At 39.2% G+C, this 26,936-nt stretch overlaps 1 protein-coding gene and 1 pseudogene across 1 annotated transcript in view; one reads left to right on the top strand and one right to left on the bottom strand.

Annotated features, from left to right (window-relative positions):
- Positions 1-26,936, bottom strand: part of LOC129499424 (T cell receptor alpha chain MC.7.G5-like) — a 494,732-nt gene that overhangs the window by 311,864 nt on the left and 155,932 nt on the right. The gene's annotated exons all lie outside the window — the stretch shown is intronic.
- On the top strand, positions 2,495-2,892 carry LOC129499425 (60S ribosomal protein L31-like; annotated as a pseudogene).

Genomic DNA, 26,936 nt, shown 5'->3' on the forward strand with positions numbered 1-26,936 from the left:
GCTCTTCTTCCTTATCATCTTTGTTCTTTTTATCCTTTCCTCTTTGACTCTCTCACTGTTTTCTCATTACTTCTTTCCCTTTTTCTCCTTTACTTCTCTTCTGTTGGGTTTCACTCAATCTTGTGCAGGGCCTGACTCCCTTCCCCCACCAGGCAGATAGTGTACAGGTGCAGCCCCATGTGTCCCACTGTGCCTCTCTCACGATGCAATAGTACACAGCAGCATCTCTGAGAGTAATCCAGGGCAGAATCAAGGTACTGGACTTTCTATCTACTGCGATGATCAGAGTGGCCATTCCATTAGTCACATTGTCCTTTAGACCATGAATCATGTACTCTGGACTCTGTTGGCGAATCTGTCGATACCAATGTATGTACTCATTTCCACTGATTGTGGAGTGGTTACAGGGCAGGTGTACAGGTTCTTCTTCAGTACTCTCCATTACATTTGGCTGTGTGGTCTTAGTGTCACTCATAATACCTAGGAGGTTGAATAACAATAGATTAGCTCTGCTTTTTCAAATGTGGGTACCTCTAAGCTCATGTTCACAAGCACCCCCAAAACTCTCCTCTCTGGTCTTACTTCAAAACTTGAGCATTTTTGTGTGTGTTATCCAGGGCAGAAGAAATATTACTGGTATTTATTATTAAGCCATCTGGAGCCACAAGGCCAAAGATAAGTTTCTGTGTTCCATGACCATTGAGCTCAGTGAACTCAAACCTCCTCACAAGCCTGAGAGCTGTGAGACTCAGGAGATATTCTGTGAATAGTGGATATGATCAGCCCCTCACAATGATACTCAGACTTTCTAGAGAAACACATTGACACACAGAAAAGTATAGATGCAAAAATTTCCCCAGCAGTTTGATAAGTACAATGGGAGAAGGAAAAGTAGCAGATACCTGCTTTTTGTCTTTAGCTACAAAAGTCATCCTTATTAGACCCAGAACACTTACCTAAAGTTAGGAGAATAGTTATTCCTGTTAGGGATCTCATAGTTCCAGGGAAAACTGGGGTCCCAACTGTCAGAGCTCAGGATCTATATCTTAACCTAGGTTGGGGGAGGTCCCAACAGCAGTATAGCAGCCACTAGCACAGTCCTATGTCAGGCAGCTTTCAATTTGGGTGTTCCCCACCCATGAATCAGCTAAAGACAGAGCAGTCTTTTGGTTAGGTCTACTCCCACCCTTAGGATTAAACAAAAAATTTTAAAAAGAGCAAGAATGTTTTCCAAATGTCTAGCCTTAATTCAGAGGGTTTACAGTGAGATCCTTTTCAAGGTTCAAACTCAAATAGGCTATGTTAGAGTGAATCTGAATGAGCAAAATCATCCCTAAGGAGATTATCCATCTCTCATTTGTGGTACAAGGCAAAACCCACCACTAATTGGTGGTTTGATGTTTCATTGAGTTGGTATGAAATGTCCTTTAGTCCAAAAAACCTATTTGAACCCTGGACTATAAAGGGAAGAAGAGAATTCCTATCTATAAAAGGGAACCCTCTTACACTGTTGGTGGGAATGTGAACTGGTGCAGCCTCTCTGGAAAACTGTGTGGAGGCTCCTCAAAGAGTTAAAAATAGACCTTCCCTATGACCCAGCAATTGCACTGTTGGGGATTTACCCCAAAGATCCAGATGCAATGAAACGCCGGGACACCTGCACCCCGATGTTTCTAGCAGCAATGTCCACAATAGCCAAACTGAGGAAGGAGCCTTGGTGTCCATCAAAAGATGAATGGATAAAGAAGATGTGGTTTATGTATACAATGGAATATTCCTCAGCCATTAGAAACGACAAATACCCACCATTTGCTTCAATGTGGATGGAACTGGAGGTTATTATGCTGAGTGAAGTAAGTCAATCGGAGAAGGACAAACATTATATGTTCTCATTCATTTGGGGAATATAAATAATAGTGAAAGGGAATAAAGGGGAAAGGAGAGAAAATGAGTGGGGAATATCAGAGAGGAAGATAGAACATGAGAGACTCCTAACTCTGGGAAACAAACAAGGGGTGGTGGAAGGTGAGGTGGGCGGGGGGTTGGGGTGACTGGGTGACGGGCACTGAGGAGGGCACTTGATGGGATGAGAACTGGGCGTTATGCTATATGTTGGCAAGTTGAACTCCAATAAAAAAGAAACAAACAAACAAACAAATAAATAAATAAATAAAAGCCAAGGTACCTGGTATTCAGGTCTCCCATGCTGGCTCTTTGAACAATGTGTTAAGCATTTCCAGATGCGCTTTGATGTATGCCTCTGATCTTGATACAGGAACCAATGATTTGAAAGGTTCTTCTTCCTATGCCACTTGAGACCCTCTTTAACACATACTTTCTCATCTCCATGCCCATGCCTGGTGATGGCATGCATTGAGGCCACTAAAAAGAAAGAAGAAATGAGAAGACATGATTCAGAATGAAGACATTTTCCAAGAGAGGTGAAAATAAACATTAAAGAATTTCTCACTTCCTTTCTAACTAGGGGCTTCCTTTCTAACTAGGGCCTGGCAGAATGGCTCCCACAAAGAAGGGTGGTGAGAAGAAGAAGGGCCGTTCTGCCATCAACGAGGTAGTGACCAGAGAATATACCATTAACATTCACAAACGTATCCATGAAGTGGGTTTCAAGAAGCGTGCCACTCGGGCACTCAAAGAGATCCGGAAATTTGTCACGAAGGAGATGGGAACTCCAGATGTGCGCATTGACACCAGGCTCAACAAAGCTGTCTGGGCCAAAGGAATAAGGAATGTTCCATACCGTATCCATGTGCGGTTGTCCAAAAAACATAACGAGGATGAAGATTCACCACACAAGCTCTACACGCTGGTTACCTACGTACCGTCACCACTTTCAAAAATCTACAGACTGTTAATGTGGATGAGAGCTAATCGCTGATTGTCAAACAAAGGTATAAAACTGCAAAAAAAAATTCTCTGTTTATTCTAAAAAATGGTTGTTATTAAAGAAATGGAGTAGAACAAAATTAAAGTTACTCATCCTTCTCTGCTCTAATAGCTAAGCTTCTCACTCTACTATAGGAATGAATGTTTGGACATTAAAAATTAAACTATTAATCATCTCTTTTCTTCCCACGAGTGGTGAGCTCTTTGCATTGGGGAAGAAGTTTACCTACATCCTTGAAGCTGTGCACACACTCCATGGGAGATTATGAAGTACAAGGTGACAAAGGAGAGGAAAAGAAAACTTGCGGAACTCAGTGATAACTCCCCCTCACTCTGGAAGGAGCATTGGTTTGCAGGTGCAACACTTCCCTCTTGTGACTGTACATGTGAACTCCTTTACTTAGAACTAGGAACCAAGCCAGTCCACAGTCTTTCTTCCTTCCTTCCTTCCTTCCTTCCTTCCTTCCTTCCTTCCTTCCTTCCTTCCTTCCTTTTTCTTTTTTCTTTCTTCTTTCTTTCTTTCTTTCTTTCTTTCTTTCTTTCTTTCTTTCTTCTTTCTTTCTTTCTTTCTTTCTTTCTTTCTTTCTTTCTTTCTTTCCCCTTTCTTTTTCTCTTTTATTTTCCTTTCTTTCTTTTTCTCTTCTCTTCTCTTTCTTTCTTTTCCCGCAAGGCTTGTGTTTTAGGTCTAAACCTAAACTTTAGGTCTAAAGTGTTTTGTATGTGCTACTCCTCCTAACGGCAAGGCTCAGTGAAGAGCTTCCTACAGCCATGCTCTGAGAGTAAAGACTGAATTATTTTTAGTCAGTTGGGGATTTTAGGACTATTGCTGTGATATTTTTTCTCCCTGTAGTTCTAACAATCCCTCTCAACTGGATTCCTTTTACTTTCCTTAGTACTTTGTTTTTCCTGTGTTTCAAGGCAATTGCCAAAGCCCACAATGTTTATTGTTTAGTGTAGGATTTGGTGAGAAGGGGTCAGAAGAAGGAAATGATCAGCAAAGAATGCATCGTTTTAGGCAAAGTCACCTTTTTCCTAAGATGAACAGAAGGGATCTATCTGACAGGTTATCTCACTTGTGCTGGCCAGGTAATTCTGTGTTGACGGGTTACATTCCTGGGAGGTTAGAACTAGAGTTAGGTTAGGGATTAAGTCTTGGTTTACTGATATGGGATTTAGCACAAAGGACTCCAATTTATTTATTTATTTTGTGATTCTTGTATTTTTTTAACATATTTTTTATTGGAGTTAGATTTGCCAACATGTAGTATGACACCCAGTGCTCATCCTGCCAAGTGCCCCCCTCAGTGCCTGTCATCCAGTTACCCCATTCCCCTGCCCACATCCCCTTCCACTACCTCTTGTTTGTTTACCAGAGTTAGTCTCTCGTGGTTTGTCACCCTCTCTGATATTTCCCACTCATTTTCTCTCCTTTCCCCTGTGATCCCTTTCACTATTTTTTTATATTCCCCAAATGAATGAGACCAGATAATGTTTGTCCTTCTCCGATTGACTTACTTCATTCAGCATAATACCTTCCAGTTCCATCCACGTTGAAGCAAATGGTGGGTATTTGTCGTTTCTAATGGCTGAGGAATATTCCATTGTATACATAGACCACATCTTCTTTATCCATTCATCTTTTGACGGGCACCGAGGCTCCTTCCTCAGTTTGGCTATTGTGGACATTGCTGCTATGAACATTGGGGTGCAGGTGTCCCGGTGTTTCACTGCATCTGTATCTTTGGGGTAAATCTCCAGCAGTGCAATTTCTGGGTCATAGGGCAGGTCTATTTTTAACTCTTTGAGGAACCTCCACACAGTTTTCCAGAGTGGCTGCACCAGTTCACATTCCCACCAACAGTGCAGGAGGGTTCCCCTTTCTCCACATCCTCTCCAACATTTGTGGTTTCCTGCCTTGTTAATTTTCCCCATTCTCACTGGTGTGAGGTGGTATCTCATTGTGGTTTTGATTTGTATTTCCCTGATGGCCAGGGATGCGGAGCATTTTCTCATGTGCTGGTGAAATTTCTGTTCATGTCTTTTGCTCATTTCATGGTTGGATTCCTTGTTTCTTTGGTGTTGAGTTTAATAAGTTCCTTATAGATCTTGGATTCTAGCCCTTTATCTGATAGGTCATTTGCAAATATCTTCTCCCATTCTGTAGGTTGTCTTTAAGTTTTGTTGACTGTTTCTTTTGCTGTGCAGAAGCTTTTTGTCTTGATGAAGTCCCAATAATTCATTTTTGCTTTTGTTTCCCTTCCCTTCATAGATGTATCTTGCAAGAGGTTGCTGTGGACAAGTTCAAAACGGGTGTTGCCTGTGTTCTCCAGAGGACTCCATTTTGAGGCTCCTGTTTCCTTGTTAACAAATCTAATGGTTTAGGGACCATTTGAGAAACCACTTTGTGGTTTGTTTTAACCCAAGAGACAAAGATAGTATCTGGGAATCTCAGGACCCCATGTTATTTTATACACTGAGCTAAATTATGAGAACATTTTTTTTTTTTAGAGAAGGGAAATTTGTATTAGGAGTTCTCAACTGGGCTGCCGCAGTGCCTGCCTTCTTCCTGTCAGTGGTTCTGTGTTTTTTCCTAAGTCTCTGAGCAGGTGCCTGCCTTTATGGAACTAAGGTTTTTGTTCATCTCCCACTATTATTTTTATTACTGTGGGGTTATCAAGAGCACAAAAATACGTTGCAGAGTCTGTCAGTTGTAAGGAAGAGATGGTGAGGCTGATGGATTTTGCTGCCTTTTGAAAATTTATAGAGAGGCGACCCTGTTTTTCATTTGGCTTGTTTTCATCCTGGTATATGAGGAAAATCATCTCTCCGCCGGGAGGCTGTTTATACCAATACAAAGTATAGTAATTACTCCAGGTGGTTTCATAATTGCAGTTAAAGGTGGCAGCTTCTCCTTCCTGCTTTGTTACTGTATTTTTAGTTTGGATGACTTTCTCAGCCAGGCTGGCTCCTGTGGAAAAAGAAGACAAGGTTGGTTCTCTGATATGTCTCAGATGGGTCATGGGGATTAGATTAATTTATGACACAGGGCAGAGAAAAGAATCACACAGCATTTCATGTCCCCTTCTCTCTTTCCTCTTAACACCCCTGTCAGGGACAACTTGCACAGTCCCATTCTCCAACACCAAGAGGAAGATGAGACCCCACATTTAGGACCACACTTACTGAAGCCTAAGGAGGCCATGAATGCCTACAGCAGGCCAGGACAGAGCATGATAGAAATTCTTCTGGCTGAAATTTCTCTTGTCCTCACTCCAGTCCAGAGACCTGCCCTTATCTGAGTGTCTGAGTGTAGAGTCCCTGGGGCTATTAGATGTTTCTGCCCCCAAACAGGAAGTAAGGTTCACAAATACAGTGTTAGACTGCTCTATTCAGAGACCAAAAATTATACCCCTATGAACCTCTGTTTTGTCTTGATGTTCTTCTGTAGCAATACATCTGAAAATGGCTGTTATATCCAACAAGGTAAAAAAATGAAGTTTAGTTATCTTTTGTTATTGAATTCTCACTTAGTACCGTTGTGATCAGAGACTGTATTCTGAATGGTTTAAATCCTTTGCAGTTAGGTCTTGTTTTAAGGTCCAAAATGCAATCAACTTTGATAAATATTCTGTATACTTTGAAAATAATATATTTTCTGTTGTTGGGGGTTAAGGTCTTCTATATATAAAGAATATTAATTATGTTGGTCATATTTTCTGTATGTTTCTGTGTTAATGACCGCCACTGCAGTTGTATATTTGTCTATTGATTTTTTTTTATTTTTAAAGATTTTATTTATTTATTCATGAAACACACACCACAGAGAGAGAGAGAGAGAGAGAGAGAGAGGCAGAGACACAGACAGAGGGAGAAGCAGGCTCCATGCAGGGAACCTGATGTGGGACTCGATCCCAGGTCTCCAGGATCACACCCTGAGCTGCAGGCGGCACTAAACCGCTGCGCCACCGGGCTGCCCTGTCTATTGATTTTTTAAATGAACAAATTCTACTAGTTTAATTCTACTGATTTATGTTTGAGATATTTTAAAGCCATGTTATTAGGTGCATATAAAAAATAGAATTGTTCTATCTTCCCAGTAGATTGTGCACTTAATCATTTTGAAGTGTTACTCTGTATCTCTAGTAATGATTCCCGGTTTAATGTATACTTTATCTGATATTAGTATGGCTACTCAGCTTTCTTTTGGTTATGGACCCCAACAGTCTTATTATCCATATGCAACAGAATGAAATTTTATTTCTACCTCCCATCGTATTAGAAAATTAACTCAAAATAGTCCATTAACTCAAATAGATCCATGAAGTCAACATACAAACCCAGACTCTAAAACTCTTAGAAGAAAACATTTATCTCAATCTTTGTGACCTTGAATTGGGCAATGGTTTTAAAATATGACTTCAAAGCACAAGTAACCAAAGGAAAAAAATAGCTGTATTAGAATTCATAGAAATTAAAAGTTCTTCTGCTTCAAATGATACTTTCAGAAAAGTGAAAAAGACAACCCCCAGAATGGGAGAAACTATTTGTAAATCATATACCTGTTAAAGGTTGAGTATCCAAAATATATAAAGAACTCATAAAACTTAAGAATAAAGAGGCAAATAATCTTTTTTCTTTTTTTAATAAATTAATTTTTTATTGGTGTTCAATTTACCAACATACAGAATAACACCCAGTGCTCATCCGTCAAGTGTCCCCCTCCGTGCCCGTCACCCACTCACCCCACCCCCTGCCCTCCTCCCCTTCCACCACCCCTAGTTCGTTTCCCAGAGTTAGGAGTATTTATGTTCTGTCTCCCTTTCTGATATTTCCCACACATTTCTTCTCCGTTCCCTTCTATTCCCTTTCACTATTATTTATATTCTCCAAATGAATGAGAACATACACTGTTTGTCCTTCTCCGATTGACTTACTTCACTCAGCATAATACCCTCCAGTTCCATCCACGTAGAAGCAAATGGTGGGTATTTGTCGTTTCTAATGGCTGAGGAATATTCCATTGTATACATAAACCACATCTTCTTGATCCATTCATGTCTCGATGGACACCGAGGCTCCTTCCACAGTTTGGCTATTGTGGACATGGCTGCTAGAAACATCGGGGTGCTGGTGTCCCGGTGTTTCATTGCATCTGAATCTTTGGGGTAAATCCCCAACAGTGCAATTGCTGGGTCGTAGGGCAGGTCTATTTTTAACTCTTTGAGGAACCTCCACACAGTTTTCCAGAGTGGCTGCACCAGTTCACATTCCCACCAACAGTGTAAGAGGGTTCCCCTTTCTCCGCATCCTCTCCAACATTTGTGGTTTCCTGCCTTGTTAATTTTCCCCATTCTCACTGGGGTGAGGTGGTATCTCATTGTGGTTTTGATTTGTATTTCCCTGATGGCAAGTGATGCAGAGCATTTTCTCATGTGCATGTTGGCCATGTCTATGTCTTCCTCTGTGAGATTTCTTTTCATGTCTTTTGCCCATTTCATGATTGGTTTGTTTCTTTGGTGTTGAGTTTAAGAAGTTCTTTATAGATCTTGGATAGTAGCCCTTTATCTGATACGTCATTTGCAAATATCTTCTCCCATTCTGTAGGATAATCTAAGGAAAAGGTTAATTTTAGCAATGGTTTTCCTAGGCTGCTGGGATAGTGGAGATAAAGATGACAGGGAATGTTACTTTCCTAGATATACTATATTTCCTTTTTTAAAAAATGTTATTAAAAGATTTTTATTTATTTATTTGAGAGAAAGAGCATGAGCCTGAGTGAGGAGAAGGGCAGAGGGAGGGAGAAAGAATCCCAAGCAGACTTTCCGCTAAGCAGAGACAACAAAGGGCTCAATTTCAGGACCCATGTGATCATGACCTGAAGTGAAATCACAAGCTGGACACTTAACTGACTGAGCCAGCTAGGTACCTTTCATTATATTTCTTTTATGTGTTTTTTATTTTCTACTTGTGTTTTTATTACCTATTCTAAAATCCAAGAATAATTTGTATAAGAATTATTTTCACTACTCTTAGCTTTCCTTTGTAAATACTAATTACATTTTTGTCCTTATAAAGGAAATTTCTTCCTCTCTCGTTTGTATGATTAGTTTAAAATAGTTATTATTTTCCTTTAATGAAGGAACATTGGAAAAAAACCATACTGTTTATTCACACTGTTGCTGAAGTATATACAGGCTTACAAGGTATGAAGGGATTTATGTTTGGGCAAAATCTTAAAATTCTTGAGTAGTTACTGGATAATTTTCAAATTTAAATTTTATTTCCAGGGTCTCTGGGAAACTTGAGAATCAGAATGACCCTTTTCTTCCCCAGACTTGTGATGACTCTTTCAAAAGCACCTAGACTTCCACTGTCAGCATCTATGACAAATCTTGAACATACAAAATATATTAATAAGAAACATCTCTTTTTTTTTTTGCCAGCTTCCTCAGGATGATACCTATGAATAAAAGTGTGTGAATTAACATCTCTGACAGGAGTGTCCAGTCATGTCATCTCTAGAAAACAGAAAGTAGAAGCCCTACAAATACGGAGTTCTACAATAGGCTACACTGACTTAGGTATTAAGGTTTTCCTGAAACAATCTTATTGCTTCATGAGCAATTGAAAATCTGGCTTCTCGAATTATTGTTAATATACATAAATGTAGTAACATGGTTGTGGTTATGTTAAAAAAAGGAATCTCTTTCTTTTAGAGTATTCCACTTGTAACTTAGCTCCACCCTCAACCTGAAGCTGAATTCCTGCAGCAGTGAGATCTCTGTGTTGGTTATTCAGGCTTGCTAGGCTTACTGTGTGGGTAGATAGACTCTGTTGTTTTGATCCCGCATCAATTTAGGTTGGTCGATGTACCTGGATGTTGGATTTAAGATTTTCTTGGCATTCATGCTGCTCCTCCCTATGGCAGCCAAATACTGCCGTGTTTCTCTGTGTATCTTGTGCAAGAAAATATTCTGCCTCTTCCTCATTGTGTAAGCAGAAAGAGTTAGGAGTTTTCAGAAAAAGAAAAATGAGGCATAGCTTTCAGGACACAGGAGAAATCATTTTAGGTCCCCATCTATTTTTGTGATATATGCCCACGGGGACTGCTTGGCCTAACACACTGCCTGCAGACATTCCTAAGAGGTGTTGGAATTACAAAGAAAGGCAAAAAAAAAAAAAAAAAAAAAAAAAAAAAAAACCTCAGTAGTTAAGGATCTTAAGGAAACAAAGGGAATGCAGAAATGAGCAGTCTCTACCAGGCCAGAAGAGACCCTAACATATCCTAAATGGTAAATCTACGGTAAAACTCCCAGTGCTTTTTCAAAAGCAAGGATTGATTTTTTTTTAAATATTTTTATTTATTTATGATAGTCACACAGAGAGAGAGAGAGAGAGAGAGAGAGAGGCAGAGACACAGGCAGAGGAAGAAGCAGGCTCTATGCACCGGGAGCCTGACGTGGGATTCGATCCCAGGTCTCCAGGATCGCACCCTGGGCCAAAGGCAGGCACCAAACCGCTGCGCCACCCAGGGATCCCTGCAAGGATTGATTTAACACAGGTTCTTGAGTTGTTTCTGCAGGATTTAAACCCCTTCGAGCCTCAAACACCAGACTGACTGGAACAAAGAATTGAAGATACTGACCCTTGCTGGCCCTTGTGATTTCAATCAACCAGGACTTGGACTCTGTCAATTTGAGGATGGCTTCTGCCACAATTCTATACTGAGCTGTTCTTTGTCAATTCTCTTCATGAATTTGCATGTGCCCTTAGCTTAAAGCTTCCCCAATTTTGTTGTTTGGGATTTCATGGCTTTGGAAATTATTCCCCATGATTTCCTTATTTGCTGCAAATAAAAATTACTTTTGTGACAACTTTCCACTCTATAGTCTCTATCTGTAACTCACCAGGAAGGGAAGTCTTGCTAGTTCAGTTACAAATCCTAGTAGAATGATTAACCATATTGTAATAGGATTTTCAGCTGAGGTTTTCCTGTTCCTCTACCTTCGCCAAGGGTAAAGGGCTTTTTCCTTTACTAGTCTTTCTGCTGCAGTGGATCTTAACTGTGCCCTAGGTGTGTGTGCATGTATGTGTGCATGTGTGTGTGTGCATGCACTCACATGCATGCATGCATGCCTACAAAGAATTTGCTCTTTATCCCCTTGCCCAACAGCCCCAGACTTTTCCTTCATGTGAGACACTGACCTAGGCAAGGTCCCTAGGCTTGTGCCTCCTGCAGTCAGAGCCAATCACATTGTGCAGACCAGCATCCCTGATGAGGCTCCTTCTGTCACTGTCTCCATTCCTAGACATTTTTGTGAGCACATGATGGAGGTCTATGAAAATGGTCCCACCAGAGAATGCAGAGAAGACTCAACTCCTCTTGAGTCTGTGACTCCCTGAAGTTCTATATTGTCATGAGAGCCCTCATTCAGTCTTTTGGCTGATATCTTCTTGCTTGTATGGCAGCCAGCACCTGTTTTACCTATGCCCTGCTAACATGGTATCAGACCATGTGCCTACTTGTTCTTGGAAAAATCTGCTCCTCATTGGAATCCAACTTAGCTGGTCTCCCTGTGACTTCAGGTCTCTGATAGTAAAAGCGAAGTTATGATTTTGCTGCTTATCTAGTTTTACAAAGTAGGGTAAAATGACAGTGTTTCATGCTTTACATATCCTATGACAAATCGAAACTGTCTATCTCTCAGTGTACCTAAAATTGAAATATTGGTATCAGGAATGCAGCACTGCAAAACATATTATATTGTAAATCACAGTTCATAATTGAAATATCTCCCATCTATTCAGTCAGAAAAAGATGGCACTGTTTTGCCTTCTGCTGGCTGTATTTTGAGCCTATTTGTATTTTATTTTTAACAATCCTTTATTTAACAATAAAGGAATCTTTATCGGATCTTCCTGAGAGGGGAACAGGCAAGTTCCAGAATGCATTGTTGCTGATTCTGTGACTTCAGCTGGGTTGACAATAATGGAAGTAAATCAGGACCCAACAAGAATAAATCCCAAGGAACACTGCAAGGCTGAGGAATCAAATGATGGTAGTTTATTTTGGCAAAGATGGCTTCTTTCTGGAATCTTAAAAATAGGTCTTGAGAATGAGCTTATGGATAGTATAAATATCCAAAGAACATCATCTGTATTATTATTCACCTTGGTCTTGATCCAAAGATTATGAGAGGAAAATTTTACAAGGGAACAAGGGAATTTGGACATAGACATTTCCCTTAAAGCAATTAGAAGCAACTGAAGGGTTTTTAAGTAGGATCTAAATTTTCCCCCCTGAGTGAACAAGTGACTGATTAAACTAATGGGAGTAAGTATTGATTAAGCAGAGTGATCTTACTTTAAGTACACAGAGATACAATTTCAGGGGAGGAATGTCCAAATTGTCCAGCGATCGGTGACAAACACAAAAGAATTGACACTTTATGTATTTAATTTTTGGTTTTGAAAATTTGTCAAAGCCTTAGTTCAGGGCACATGTTTAAGAAGAAAGGAGGATGGGATGCCTGGGTGGCTCAGTGGTTTAGTGCCTGCCTTTGGCTCAGGATGTGATCCCAGAGTCCAGGGATAGGGTCCCACACTGGGCTTCCTGCATGGAGCCTGCTTCTTCCTCTGCCTGTGTCTCTGCCTCTCTCTGTGTCTCTCACAAATAAATAAATATAACTAAAAGAGAAAGAAGAAGAAGAAGAAGAAGAAACGAAAAGGAAGAAAAAGAAGAAGAAGAAGAAGAAGAAGAAGAAGAAGAAAAGAAGAAGAAGATGATAGATAGGAAGAATGAAGAAGAAGTAAGAAGAAGAAGAAAAAGAAGAAGGAAGAAAAAGAAGAAGAAGAAGATGAATAAGAAGAAGAAGAAAAAGAAGAGTGAAGAAAAGAAGAAGAAAAAAGCCATGGTATTTTGATAGGGATTGCATGAACGTGTAAATTGCCCTGGGTATCATTGACATTTCACAAATATAATCGGCCAATCCATGAGCTGAATATTTTTATCATCTCTTTGTGTCTTCCTCAATTTCTTTCAGATTTGTTCTAAAAGTTTTTAGGTATAGAATAAAAGTGAAGGGGAATATAGGGAAACTCGCTCCTTCCGAAGAAATTTGTGGGAAGATATCAGAAAAGGACACAGACCATAAAGACTTCTAACTCTGGGAAATAACTAGGGGTGGTGGAAGGGGAGAAGGGCGGGGGGGTGGTGAATGGGTGGCGGGCACCGGAGGGGGCACTTGACGGGAAGGAGCACTGGTGTTATTCCTGTATGTTGGTAAATGAACCCAATAAAAATTAATTTATATAAAAAAAGAAAAGAAGAAAGAAAAGAAGAAGAAGAAGAAGAAAAAGAAGAAGAAGAAGAAGAAGAAGAAGAAGAAGAATGAAGAAAAGAAAAGAAGAAAGGAGATTATGGATTTGACACTGTGTCCGACCTGCAAACAAGTAAGTAGGGTCCATTCGTTATCCTCAGCAGAGGATTCCTAGGAGGAATTTTAGGGAATTCCCAAGGCAAGGAAAATGACTCATTGGAATTGAATGACTAGTCCTGTGGACTTGACCAAAACAGTTGGGAAGTAGGTATCTAAATTAAAAAAAAAAAACAAAACACTGTGGTTTAGAAACCTCGGTTTCATTTCTTGTTTCCCATGAACAAGTCAGGTGGTTACAAGATCAACTTCAGACTCCAGCATCTATAGTGGTGCCTCATCACATTCATCCTTTCTCTGTCATGATTAATTAAAGTTGTGATGGGCATGTGACTATAAGGACTCCAATCAACAAACCCAGCTACACAGAGCATGAGAATCTAAGGCCATGGTAAACCAAGCTGCACTTGGCAAGGGTTAGAGCGAACTATGGCCAAGGAGTTAGGAAAATATGGTCCAGAATAGGTTATTCTTCTACATGATATGGTATACTTCTGTCTATAATCTCAGTCGAGGTTCCCTTTCTCTGGTTAGTCTTTAGGCATCTCAGCACATAAATTTCTATTTTGTGTGCTTACTTTTGCCTAGTGTTTTCCATGATTTATAATAAGAAATATGTATTGGGTTATTAACCCCATTTGTGGCACAGAGCTCCTAAAATCCTTGGAGTTTCTGTGATAAGAGCAGTGAAGATGTCTTTCATGTTAATGATGTGATTTTTGGAAAGCCCTTAGGCAACCTAAGGTTGGGGGCTTTTGCTGGGGAACCAACCATGTGATTCTATTGTAACTTCCAGTACCCACTCCCCACCCTCCAGGGAGAGGAGAAGCACTGAAGGGTGAATCAATTGCCAATGACCAGTGATTTAATCAATCATGACTAAGTAATGAAGCCTCCATTAAAAACCCAAAAGGTTCAGAGATTTTCTGGGTTGGTGAACACAGGTAGGTGCTGGGAGAGTGGTGCTCTCAGAGAACATGGAATGGCTCTACACTTTTTCCCTATAAACCTGTCTAGTGCAACTCTCCCATCTGGCTGTTCCTGAATTCCTTACATCTTTTTATAATAAACCAGTAATCTAGTAAATAAAACATTTCTCTGAGTTCTGCCAACCACTCTAGTAAATTAATTGGACCTGACTAGGGAGCAGGAGAACCTCTGATTTATAGCCAGTTCATCAGAAGTCCAGATAGCAACTGGACTTGCAACTGGCATCAGAAGTCTAAGGAAGGTGTTGTGGGAGCCTCTTATTTATAGCAAGTTGTTCAGAAGTACAGTTAATAGCCTAGGCTTGTCATTGGCATCCTGAGTTGGAGAGGGTTGTTGGAACCTTCAATATGTAGCCAGTATGTCAGAAGTACAAGTAACAACTTGGGTTTTCAACTGGCATCTGAAGTGGGGCAGGAGGAGCAGTCTTGTGACACTGAGCCCTCAACCAGTGGGATCTATCTCCAGACAGGCAGTGTCAGAACTGAGTTAAATTGGAGGACACCCAGCTAGTACCGGGAGAATTTCTTGGTGTTGTGGGAAGACTCTCCCACCCCCACATTCAAATTGGGTCCAGGAACCAGAAAAGAATTATCTGTCCTTAAAATATTGAGTGGAGCAGGTAAAAACAATCAAGTACAATTTTATTTATTTTTTTTAAAATAAATTTATTTTTTATTGGTGTTCAATTTGCCAACATACAGAATAACACCCAGTGCTCATCCCATCAAGTGCCCACCTCAGTGCCCACCACCCAGTCACCTCCACCCCCCGCCCACCTTCCCTTCCACCACCCCTAGTTCATTTCCCAGAGTTAGGAGTCTTTATGTTATTTCCTACCCATTTCTTCTCCCTTCCCTTTTATTCCCTTTCACTATTATTCATATTCTCCAAATAAATGAGAACATATAACGTTTGTCCTTCTCCGATTGACTTACTTCACTCAGCATAATACCCTCCAGTTCCATCCACGTCGAAGCAAATGGTGGGTATTTGTCGTTTCTAATGGCTGAGGAATATTCCATTGTATACATAGACCACATCTTCTTTATCCATTCATCTTTCGATGGACACCGAGGCTCCTTCCACAGTTTGGCTATTGTGGACATTGCTGCTATAAACATCGAGTACAATTTTAAAATACTGTCCTTCATATGCTGCTTTTAATAAAATGACACATCTATGGGAAGAAATCGAAATATGATGGAATCTGAAGAGTATGACTTTTGCAAATGGTCCTGAGTGGTCCCTGAGCCAGCTGTGAAGGAGTGCTTCTTGGAATAACTCAACAACTTCCTTTCTAGATCTTATCTAGATCTTATTTTACACACCTCAACCACCAGCTGCTAACAAATGACTGGGTAAGGTTTGAGGCTTCCCTGAGAATATGGGAAGAGACAATTGCCTCGGGTTGAGTTCTAGGCTCTTTGTAAGACCCTCTCTGAGACAAGAGAAATATGTTGCAGTTTTCCAACTGTGATGGTGATATGATGAGCCTGATGATTTTAACTGCTTTCTAGAAATTCACAGTTATTGACCCTGTGCTGCACTGGTTTCTGTATGTGTGTGCTGGGAAATGAGGAAAATCATCTCCCCTCTGGGAGGCCTTTAGTACCAATACAAAACATAATATACAACCCTGGCATCGTATGAACAGTCCACTTTCACAACCCGTCCTGCCTAGATGCTGTTGGTTGAGATTGAATGGCCTTTTATGGACATCTTAGATCCTGTAGATGGAAGAAATAACAAGTCTGATCTGCTAACTGATCTGTAAGGGTGTTAGTTCCTAGGGCATGAGATAAATCTTCAGTCAAGGCAAAAGGAGTAAAAAATCTAATTCCTTTCTCTTTTTTTTTCTTTCCTAAGAGTGTTTGTCATAATTAGCCATCATTCATCCCTTCTGCCCCTTTCCCACAATCTCCCCTCAATCCTACACTGTCCTCAGCTTCACGCCCCGTGGCTGTCTCTGCCAAGGAAGACAGGGGCCACCAGTCTGTAATATGCTGAGAAGAGTCATGTTGGCATCTCTATCTAGGAAAATAATCTCCTGCCCTGAGCCTGGGATTCAGTCTTACTCAGTTCTGTGTAAAGCTCCACCTAGAATTGGTGGAGATGGACACAGCAGCTGTCGCAAAACAAGTTGGTAGGGAAATGTTGTCAGCATCCTGCTGAACACATCCTGCTCACACTTGCATAGACAAAGTTGACCTTTGATGTGTTTAGGATAGCTGCTTTCCTCCTGAAAATGTTGTTCCATTATTCTCCAGAAATTTGAGGCTATGCAAATTTATTCTCAGATTTAGTCTTCCATAAAAAAAAATACAATCCCTGTGTTCTCTTTCCCAACTAAAGAAAAGATATTTTAAATTGAAATGCAGCTAAGGCTCTATATCCTCGTATAGGGATAGATATATGCTATTACACACAGGATTTCATGGGATACTGGTAGCTGTGCATTCTTTTCTGTTTCCCTCACATCTCTCAACACTTTGCTTTGAAGTCCATTCTCTTTTATGATTATCTTGGGCTTCTGGTTGTGATCTAAGTAATGACATTTCATTAGACAAAAGAAAATTTCCATTCCATTCAATGTTATTTGCCCTGGGCCTAGCTCTAACAGAAGATCACTTCTATGTTATTTCCATGATTCCGTGTCACTAGCCGGTCTGTGGGATCAGGCAAAAGTTATCTTTTTTTTTCTGTATTCTCACCCCTAGCCCCTCACACAGCCAACTAAAACCAAGAAATCTTGGAGCCACCATGCCACGTTGATAATCTCCCACAATTTTATTTGAAGAACCTAGACTCACTTGAAATGATCACTTCTGGTTAACAATAAAAATAGTAAATAAAAAGCCCCATAAAAACAATAGGTAAAATTTACTGAACACCATGTTCTAGGAACTTCAAGCTCATAATCTTACTTCATCCTTGCCTTGTGGAAGGGGTGAACATTGTGAGAGGTTATTACTCCCCCACTGCCCCTCCTATTTTGTAGAGGGGAGACCCAGACCCAGACCCAGAAACTCGTTCAAGATCACAGAGCTAGTAAATGGTAGACTTGTGATCTTCCTTCACCTTCTGCTTTTCTTTCTTTCTTTCTTTCTTTCTTTCTTTCTTTCTTCTTTCTTTCTTTCTTTCTTTCTTCTTTCTTTCTTTCTTTCTTTCTTCCTTTCTTTTTTCTTCTTTCAAATATTATTTTTTTTAAAAAGATCTTGTTCATGAGAGAGACACAGAAAGAGGTAGAGGGAGAAGCAGGCTCCCTACAGGGAGCCCGAAGTGGGACCCAATCCCAGGACCCCAGGATCATGACCTGAGCCAAAGGCAGACGATCAACCACTGAACCACCCAGATGTTCCCTGCTTCTCTTTCTTTCATGTTTTATTACAAATTAAAACAGAAAAATTACTTAACTACTGAGTTGAAAGAACTGTTACTGTTGTTGAGAGATCTAGGACCTAAGCAGCTTTTATTCACCTTATTTTAATTTCGTTATTGTTGGATATAAGTTACATGAAGTAAGATGTCACATTTCAAGTGTAACATTTAGAGTGTTTCAGCAAACATATACACTCAGCTGACCACAACTCCAATTAATGCATTGATTATTTTCATCATCCTATCAGTTTCCTTCTGATCCACTATACTCAGTGCCTTACCTCCATCCTCACTCCCTGGCAACGACTGATTTTTGTCTCTATAAATTACATTTGCCTTTTTCTGGAATTTCGTTTACATGAAGTAACAGAGGAGGTACTCTTTTGTGTCTAGATTCTTTCTTTCCAGGATAATGTTTGAAACATTCATTCACATTAATGAATGAATCAGTCATTTATTTTTGTTGCTGAGTAGTATTCAATTTTGTGAATATATTCATTTCTTTATTCATGCAGGTGTTCTTTCATTTGCCACCTCTAATCTGCTGTTGAGCTCATCCCATGACTTTTTGAGTTGTTATACTCCCCCATTCTAAGATTTCCATTTGTTTCCTTTATGTGGTTTGCATTTCTCTGCTGAGATTTTATTTCTATTCACTTATTAAGAACATATTTTGATTCAATTTTTGGAATATATATTCTTTTAGTTGCTTGTATGTTTTTATTTACCACTTTATAATATTTGTCTGCTAAATTCAATAACTTGAGCCGACTCAGAGTTATGCTCTATTTGCTTTTTTCTTGACTGTGAGTCATATCATATGCATGGCTGGGTGGGGAGGCTGTGATGTACAGGGAGCTTTGCTGCTTTTTTCCATGCAATGTGGCACCTATTTTGTTAGGATTCTTTTCTTCACCACTTTTCAGTAACATCATCAAGAAAATGGGACCATCACCATGCTTCTGCCTGTACCAGTGTAAGGAATATAAAGTCTTCGAGGAATTGTAAGTCTTTGAGTCTTGCCCCTCAGATGACCAAGGACTTGGGACTCTGCTCCACTTCTTCACTTCTCATGCCTTATCAGAACACAGAAAACCCTCATGATATCTCAGTCTCACAAAAGGAAGGGTGATTTTCTCCCCACCTTCTTTACTCAAATAAACATCACCACATAATTACAGAGCATGGCCCACACTTCCTCTTGTGTCTGCTTCTCAAAAAGATCCTTCCCAGGACAGAAAGATGACCCAGTTCCTGCCCTCAGGGTGCTGTCACCTTTATAATCCTCTCTCAGACTGAATCATGCACTCATAGGCCAACTACCACAACAGAGTGCACAAAGGCACTTTCAGGAGGGTCTCCATCCCTTGGTCCCCCAGCACAACCAGTGGGCCAGGTCAGCTTCTCAATGGGCTTCCTCAGCAGCAATTACCTTTGAGCTCAGAGTGAGGTCCATTGCAACTGTTTCCAGAACACTGCAACTTTGGAGGACAACCAATCAGAGAGACATCACAACACTTTTACTCTTCCCACAGAATTATCTAGCTAGAATACTTTTAAAGCAATGCTCCCCTGTGGCCAGGCTGAGGAGTGTTGATTAAAATGTGGATTTTGGCTTTTCTTTATTAAGTTTACATCTAAGATCCATCTTCTTCTTGCTATAGAGAAGAGCCTAGCAATGTACCGTGTTACAGAGAGAGTTACTCCAGCATTAAGAGGAAAAAGAAAAATCAAGGGAAAATATATATACAATTATATATGGACATATATATGCATATATGAAAACAAAATAATATTTTAAACAGTATAATATTTCATTTTACCATTTATTCAGATCACTTTTAGTGCTCATTAATGCATTCAAGATAATGTACAGGCATCTTATAATGGCTTATAATTATTTTCACAAAGTGATTTCTGCTAATCGCTTTAGTTTTATATTTACTGTTGCCCGTTTTGAGTTGTATGCTCCAGCCAGTCTGAATTCCTTCAACACTATTCTTCTAAACTAATTTTGTCCTTGTACTTTTGTACATTCTATTTTTCTTTTTCTGTAGTACTCTTGTCTGACTCCCTCTTTGACAAATACATTTATAAGTCTTAACTTAGACATCACGTCTCCCAGGTAGCTTTCCATTATATTCTGTTCCTAATGTAGATGCCTCCATTAGGTGGTTTTATTTTACTTGCCTCCTGTGATAGTCACACTATTTTTGTAATACATTTGACAATATTACATGCTTCCTGAAAGTAGACACGATGCCTATTGCTTTTTTGTTGCATTTCCTGCATTCAAGTCTGAGGTACACATCAGGTGCCCAATAAATAAATAAACTATTAGAAGAATCTTGGGTAAATAGAGAACACATTTGGCAACTTCACAAAGATAATGATTTCTCATTTGTAAAATTGAGAGTATGGCTACTTTGCTGTGTAGTGCTTAGTGTGCTATTCCTACTTTTAAGATCACTTCCCCCACCTCTTATGTCCTTCAACCTAACTCTTCCTAAACTTCAGGTTTCAGCTTAGGCATCACATCACAGACTCTACACTGTCTTTGACTCACTACTAAGGCTGGGTAGAGGTGGGACTCTTATATGCCTTCAGATCACCCTTTGCTTTCCTAAGCTTAGTCCTTGACTCATTTTAGAGTATAAATTCAGTAAGAGAAGATAGTATGTATCTTTCTCTTAGTTTTTTCCCCCAGCATGTAACATATATGTAGAATGTAGCAGTAAATTATTTCACTCATAGATTTATGAATTGACAATTTAGACTGGGCACAGATGAACACTTCTGGGCTTGGCTGAGCTCACTGTTATGTCTGAATATCAACTGGCTATTATCTGGTCTCGAATGGCTTTGTCTACGATAACTAAAACTATTCAACTCTTCTCCACCTGCCTTATCCTTCAGCAGCAGCCTCGGTCAGGCATACTTCCATGGCAGTCACGGGGGAGGAAGACATGAAACATGAAAGCATCTTTTAAACCTTTACTTCCATCACAAGTTGCTATACCAAATTGGCCAAAGCAAGTCTCAGATTCCCACCATACTATATATCACAATATATTGTGTATATATATATATATATATATACACACACATATATATGTATACATGTACACATATATATATTCCACATATCACATATGTATATTCCACAACAATAGGGCCTGGCTGGGAAAATATAAATAACATGATGGAATATTATATATTATTTTCTATAACACATATTATTTATCTATATATGTATTTTAATATTTACTATATGCTATATTTTAATTCAATCTTTATGATTTATTTTTAGTAAATGTATGTTGAATAAATAAAATCTGAGAGCAATGGTAGCTGGAAATTATTGTCCTGGCATTACACATGAAGTCCTGATATAAGATGCTAAGAAGTTGATCACTTGTTCAAGATGATTGTAGCACTCTCATGGCTAGGTCAATGGTAGAAAGTAACTCTTTATCAATGTCATTTCTCAAGTATATCAACTAAGAAAAGCATATAGATGCTTGAGTGTGGGAATGAAAAAACATGAATGTTGTAGTATAAAGATCTTGAAAAAATAATAAGAACGATATTGTATATAGCATTCCCTTTTTGATATGATGTTTTGTGTAGTCTTAGGAGTGTAGGGAAGGCATCAATATATTACCACATTATAGCCTCCATCACACATAGATGTGAAATAGGGTAAATATAAATGGCAAGCAGAGTGAAAAATGTCCATTGAAACAGAACTTTATAACTAAGTTTGAAAAATGTATAAATCATGTTAAATCTTTCTGAAGATAAGAAAAGGTATTTGATCTTTTGACTTAAGATGTTAGAAGTAGTTTTAAGAACAAGAATGTACAATAACTAAACTGATGATCCATATTTCCATATTTTTTTGAAATTTAAATGAACCACATAGTATTACTTATATGTGAAATCTTAAAAAAGTTGAACTCATAGAAAGGAGTAGAAAAGTGGTTTGAGGAGCTGAGCAGTAAGAGAAATAGGGAGAGATTGGGAAAAAATCTATTAAAAATAAATTTGCTATTTTAAGGCTCCGAGTTTTAGAATTATGCACCATTATTGTAACAGTCACTTACAGATATAGCAGGACATATGGGTACGTAACTGAACAGCCTGTCGGGTGGCTTTGAGAAGATAAGGATATGCTGCATTACAAAAGAGTAGGTAGGTTCTCCAGTGAGCTCTGTATTGACTCCATGGTTAGATGTCTTATGGTTCCAGAGATCTGGAATCTCTGAGCCCATCCAAAATGGAATGATTATGAAAATTGTCTCATGTGTAATATAGCTTCCTAACTCAGGGACCACTTTGGATTTTATTCTTAGAAAGACATTTCAGGAAATACCTTTAGTTTTTTTGGTAAGGAAAAATCAGGAGAATGTTCCTTTGCAAATATTACACACACACACACACACACACACACACACACTACACATACATTATGTACAGAAGTAGTCTCCTGTTTTCTCAAGAGAACAATGGCATCTATCTGTCATTCTATTTCTCTTTTCTTTCTGATAGTTGGCGTCTCTTTTGTCTTTTCAGTTTGAAATTCTACATTTAAGGGACTGAGAATTCAAGGTTGAGGAAGAAAATGTTTCATAGAAATTCAAGTTGACTAATTTATTTCTATCCATCACATAAATGAAAAGCATAAAACCAGCAGTCAGTAAATGTTTGAGATGCATGGAATCATACTCATTGGGCTAGAAGGAAGTAGTATCATCTAATTCTAACCTGTATTTCACAGGTTACCCTCATTCCAGGGTCTAGTGGGATCAAAGCATCACCAGAAATTGGTGCTTTAGCTAAACCAGTACCCTCTTTTTGAAAGTGAAAAAAGAGAATGATTAGACTTTTTGACACCGTAAAGCCCAAGGAACATCCTTAACTCATTTGTAGGACTTGCTATGTATTCGGTCTTCCCGAAAGCTCATCCTACTCATCTATTAAAAGCACACTGTCTCTTACTACTGTGCATAAATGGAAGCAAGTATGTGCCTCCCAGTAGAGACCCCAAAGAGGCAAGGACTCAGCTGCAGGTTGAGGCATTGGCAGCAGGTGCCTGGAGAGCACTGTGCACTTGCTCCGCAGAGGTACAGGGCTGAGTCTCCGGGCTGTGAGTCTTTGATGTGCAGAGAAAGGCGTTTGACACTTTTGTTGAGGAAGACTGTGAATCTTCCATCTTCATTTTTATCCACAACTGAACGTATTGCTATTAGGAATTTGGGACCTTTAGCAGGATATTTTTTGTACCATGGGAAGTAATCAAATATATTACTATTGTAGTCACAGTTCAGAATAGAAATCTTTCCTTCTTGCACATTCAAGGATGGAGTTTGTTCGATCTGCTGCTGGTCACCATTCTTCTGTTGACTATTGACCCCTGTTTGGAAAGAGAATAACAGATTTTAAATGTTATTTTTAAAGTCCTCACAGAAAAACACCATGAGCCAGAACACAAGACAAAAAAACCCACAAAACTTATCAATTATCCCATCTCCCAGCCCCGTGGGCCTCTCCTCTGGGAGGTTTTCTACTATCTTCAGGCATCCTGCTCAGGACTCACAGTCTGGCTGAAGCCATAGAATCAACAGCGATGCCCCCAGGAGCTTGTCCATTTTTTCCTGTGGACTCCGGTTGTCTTCTCTTCTGCCCAAGCAACCATACAGCAAACTCCAACTTCCTGCACGTCATCATTTCCTTTCATAGAGCCTTCTATAGCACATATAAGCAGCCCTGTTTTTAGCTATTTATCTTTATGAAAGGAAGCACTGCCCCCTTTCGTCCACGTAGAAATCTGAAAATGGATTGCTCTTTCCTAAAAATCAATTTCTGATCCCTCCTCCATAAAAAGTTAAAATAAGAGACTGGTGGTGTTTTGGGAGAACACAGGGTATTAGATTGTCTTTACTATAGTTACAAATTTAGAACACAGGGAGTTTGATAGCTTAGCCTTTAATGTAATTACATTCTAACCTGGTCTTCAGAGGTGTCCCTATTTGCTCTGAATAAATAAATTCCACAAGGCTGTTAAATCTGATATAAATTCCAGACACTTCCTTAAAAAACACAAATCAACCCCACAAAACTTATTGTATGCATTAAATCACCCTCTGCATTGGATTGTCTCTCTTAGAACTTAGATGTGATTATTTAGTGTATTCTGTACTCTCAAATGAGAAAACATTACATTATCCTATAAAGTTTATAGATAGCATGAAGCCATAAACTTGAAAGGCACCGGAAGATGCCAAAAGGCAACATGTTTGTTTGCCTTCACTCTTGGTCTATCTCTAGTATATGTCTCCCCAGTTTAATACAGTGGAAGAGGCCAGAAGCATCCATTGTCCTTTCAGTGCTAAATCAGTAGGCAACTAATGATTCCAGCTAAGGATAAATCTCAAGATAATTTTTTTGGAATTAATTTGAACAAAGACACAGAACACCAAATAAAATAATTTTTAAAAGATTTTATTTATTTATTCATGAGAGACACACACAGAGAGAGGCAGAAACATAGGCAGAGGGGAAGCAGGCTCCCTGCGAGGAGCCCGATGCAGGACTTGATCCCAGGACCCCGGGATCATGCCCTGAGCCAAAGGTAGATCCTCCACTGCTGAGCCACCCAGGCATCCCATAAAATAATTTCTAATGCATATTTTATATGGGAGGAAACATTTAAAATTTTTATTTAAATAATAATGAAACTAACATTCCAGGAAGTCACACTAACTCTCCAATTTAGGATAATCTGATAAATTATCCATGTTTCACATTATATCGTTTAAGTTTAGTTCAAACTTTCTAGTGAAGGAATGTTCTCTGATTCATTCCTATATTTATATATTTTATCAACATTTATTTCATTCTATGAGGTACCTGCTATTGTGCTTGGTTTAAGGTTTCAAACATGATTACTGAACGATCTTCAATCTTAAATACCTGGTGATCTAAACTGAAAGACTAATGTGTAGCTACATTCTTACAACATGACACAATACATAAGCGTCCTTACTGAGGAAAACACAATGGTTATCAGTTAGTTCTATTGCGAAACGTAGAATAAATTTAGCTTGATTTTGAGACATTAGGGGAGATTGACAAATTGACCATGTGGGAAAGGTATCAGATTTCAAAAGCAAATGGGGAAATTATAGCCAAGAGTTCTTGGGAAATTCAGTTCATTGGAGTTGGAGTTAAATGTTTATGATAGAAAGTTTATGAGTTGATGTCAGAAAGGACAGTAACATACAAATGAGGAATCGCATATGACAGACAATGAAGGCTGATTTTCCAGGTCCAGGGGAACTGCTGGACTGTAATGCACATACTCTTCCCGTCTTACACACACACACACACACACACACACACACACACGTAAGCATGCATGCATGCATGCACATACCCACACACAACTTTGGTAAACAAAAACATGCAGTACACAATGCACAAGTTGAACCGCAAATCACAAGCCCCATGCAGAATCACTGGAGTTGGATCATAATGTCTCTTTGTAGGAAATTGGTTTGCTTGGGAGAAGGGGTGAAACAAGTTGATTTTTGTTTTTGGAGCAATTTTTTTATGTGGGTGAAAGTGGTTTATTGACAGCTGACAGTCTTACATCTATGGCAAATTACTTTGTAACTCATGTGCAGTAAGAAGGCAAATCCTCAGGAGAAACTAAACTAATCAACACCTTAATTTTGGATTTCTAGACTGTACATCTATGAGAAAATATATTTCCCTTGTTTAAGTCACCTAGTCTGTGGTATTTTGTTATGGTAGGCTCTAGCAAACACACTTACTAGGTTTCTGATTATCATTTCTTCCAAAGGTATCTGGACAAACATTTCCTAAAAACAAAAAAGATTCTCATTCTATTCATTTAAATTAGGATATCAGTTAGGGTACAGTCAGTGAAGCAGAGTTACCATAAGTGCTATGGGATAGGTGTTAGCTACAGGAATTGATTTTACACAGTTGTAGAGTGAGCTGGGGAAGTGAGGGTCTAAGGGTATTTGGATAGCCAGGGAAGGAATCTCTAACCAGCCAATCCAAGAACCAAACATGTCTAGCTGCAGAAGTGTGACTTGAAGGTGAGGTTTATGGAGAAATCTAGGGAAACTACTTTCCCATGTGGCTATCTTCATTGGTCCATTGCCAGATAGATGGTGATGTTTGGTCAACAGAGTCATCAACTGGAGAAAGTGCTGGACAATGCAGTCATATTAATTTTGAAATCTTTATACATGACTCCAATTGTGAATCAATCTGGGTCTGCATATATTCATTATGTGATCCTGGTTCTGGCTTCATGACATTTTTAATAGTTTTTTTTATTGTATGTTACATAATGTGTGTAATAATGTGCAGAAACTCTGGATTATCTTGTGTCCCTCAAAAAAATGTTGACTTACTTAATTACAAGTAGATCACTTAGATTCTGTTGAGGTTGACTTAAATGTCTTCAGAGAGATTTTTTTATTTTTATTTATTTTATTTTATTTTATTTTTTTTAGGTCACAGCCCTTACTGCTAGCATTCAGTCCTTGTTCTGGTCACTCAATGAAAAGTCTAAGATGTTTAGTAAGATCTCTTCACTCTGCAAAGGCAAGAGCTCCAATGTCTTCACAGCATAGAACAACCTCTGAAATCTCGTTGGAGCTTTTAGACCCTCAAGTGCTGTTTCCTGCCAGGCTTTCCAATGTCTCTCTATGTGCATGCACAGTTTATGTGTAGGCTCGGAAAAACCCCTCTACTGATTTCACAGTCCTATTACGTGAGGCTTATTTCTCTCCAATACTGGTTTCTCACAGATCCCAGTTATATTAACAGTCTTGATTCTGATCTCAGTTTTTGCATTTCAGTAAGGCTCCTGCTGTCTGCTGGGGCTCCAAGTCATTTTGCTGAAGTATAGAAAACACCCCAAGGAGAGAGATGCTGAGTACACGTGGGAGTCCCCTTGCAGGCTTGCTTTCTCCCAAGGATTGCAAGCATTCACTATCTGCACTTCTCAAAAACATTTCTTTCATATGTTTTCCAATTTTATAGTAGCTTACAGTTGGAAGATAATTCCACTATCAGCTATACTGCAAGAACCAGAAAATCTTTTTCTCTTAAGATAACACTCTCACATATTTCTCCTCTTTTATTTTTTTATTTATCTTCTCTTAAAGACAATTTCCATTTTAT

The sequence above is a fragment of the Nyctereutes procyonoides genome, unplaced genomic scaffold, assembly GCF_905146905.1.
Source record: "Nyctereutes procyonoides isolate TBG_1078 unplaced genomic scaffold, NYPRO_anot_genome, whole genome shotgun sequence".
Lineage (NCBI taxonomy): Eukaryota > Metazoa > Chordata > Mammalia > Carnivora > Canidae > Nyctereutes > Nyctereutes procyonoides.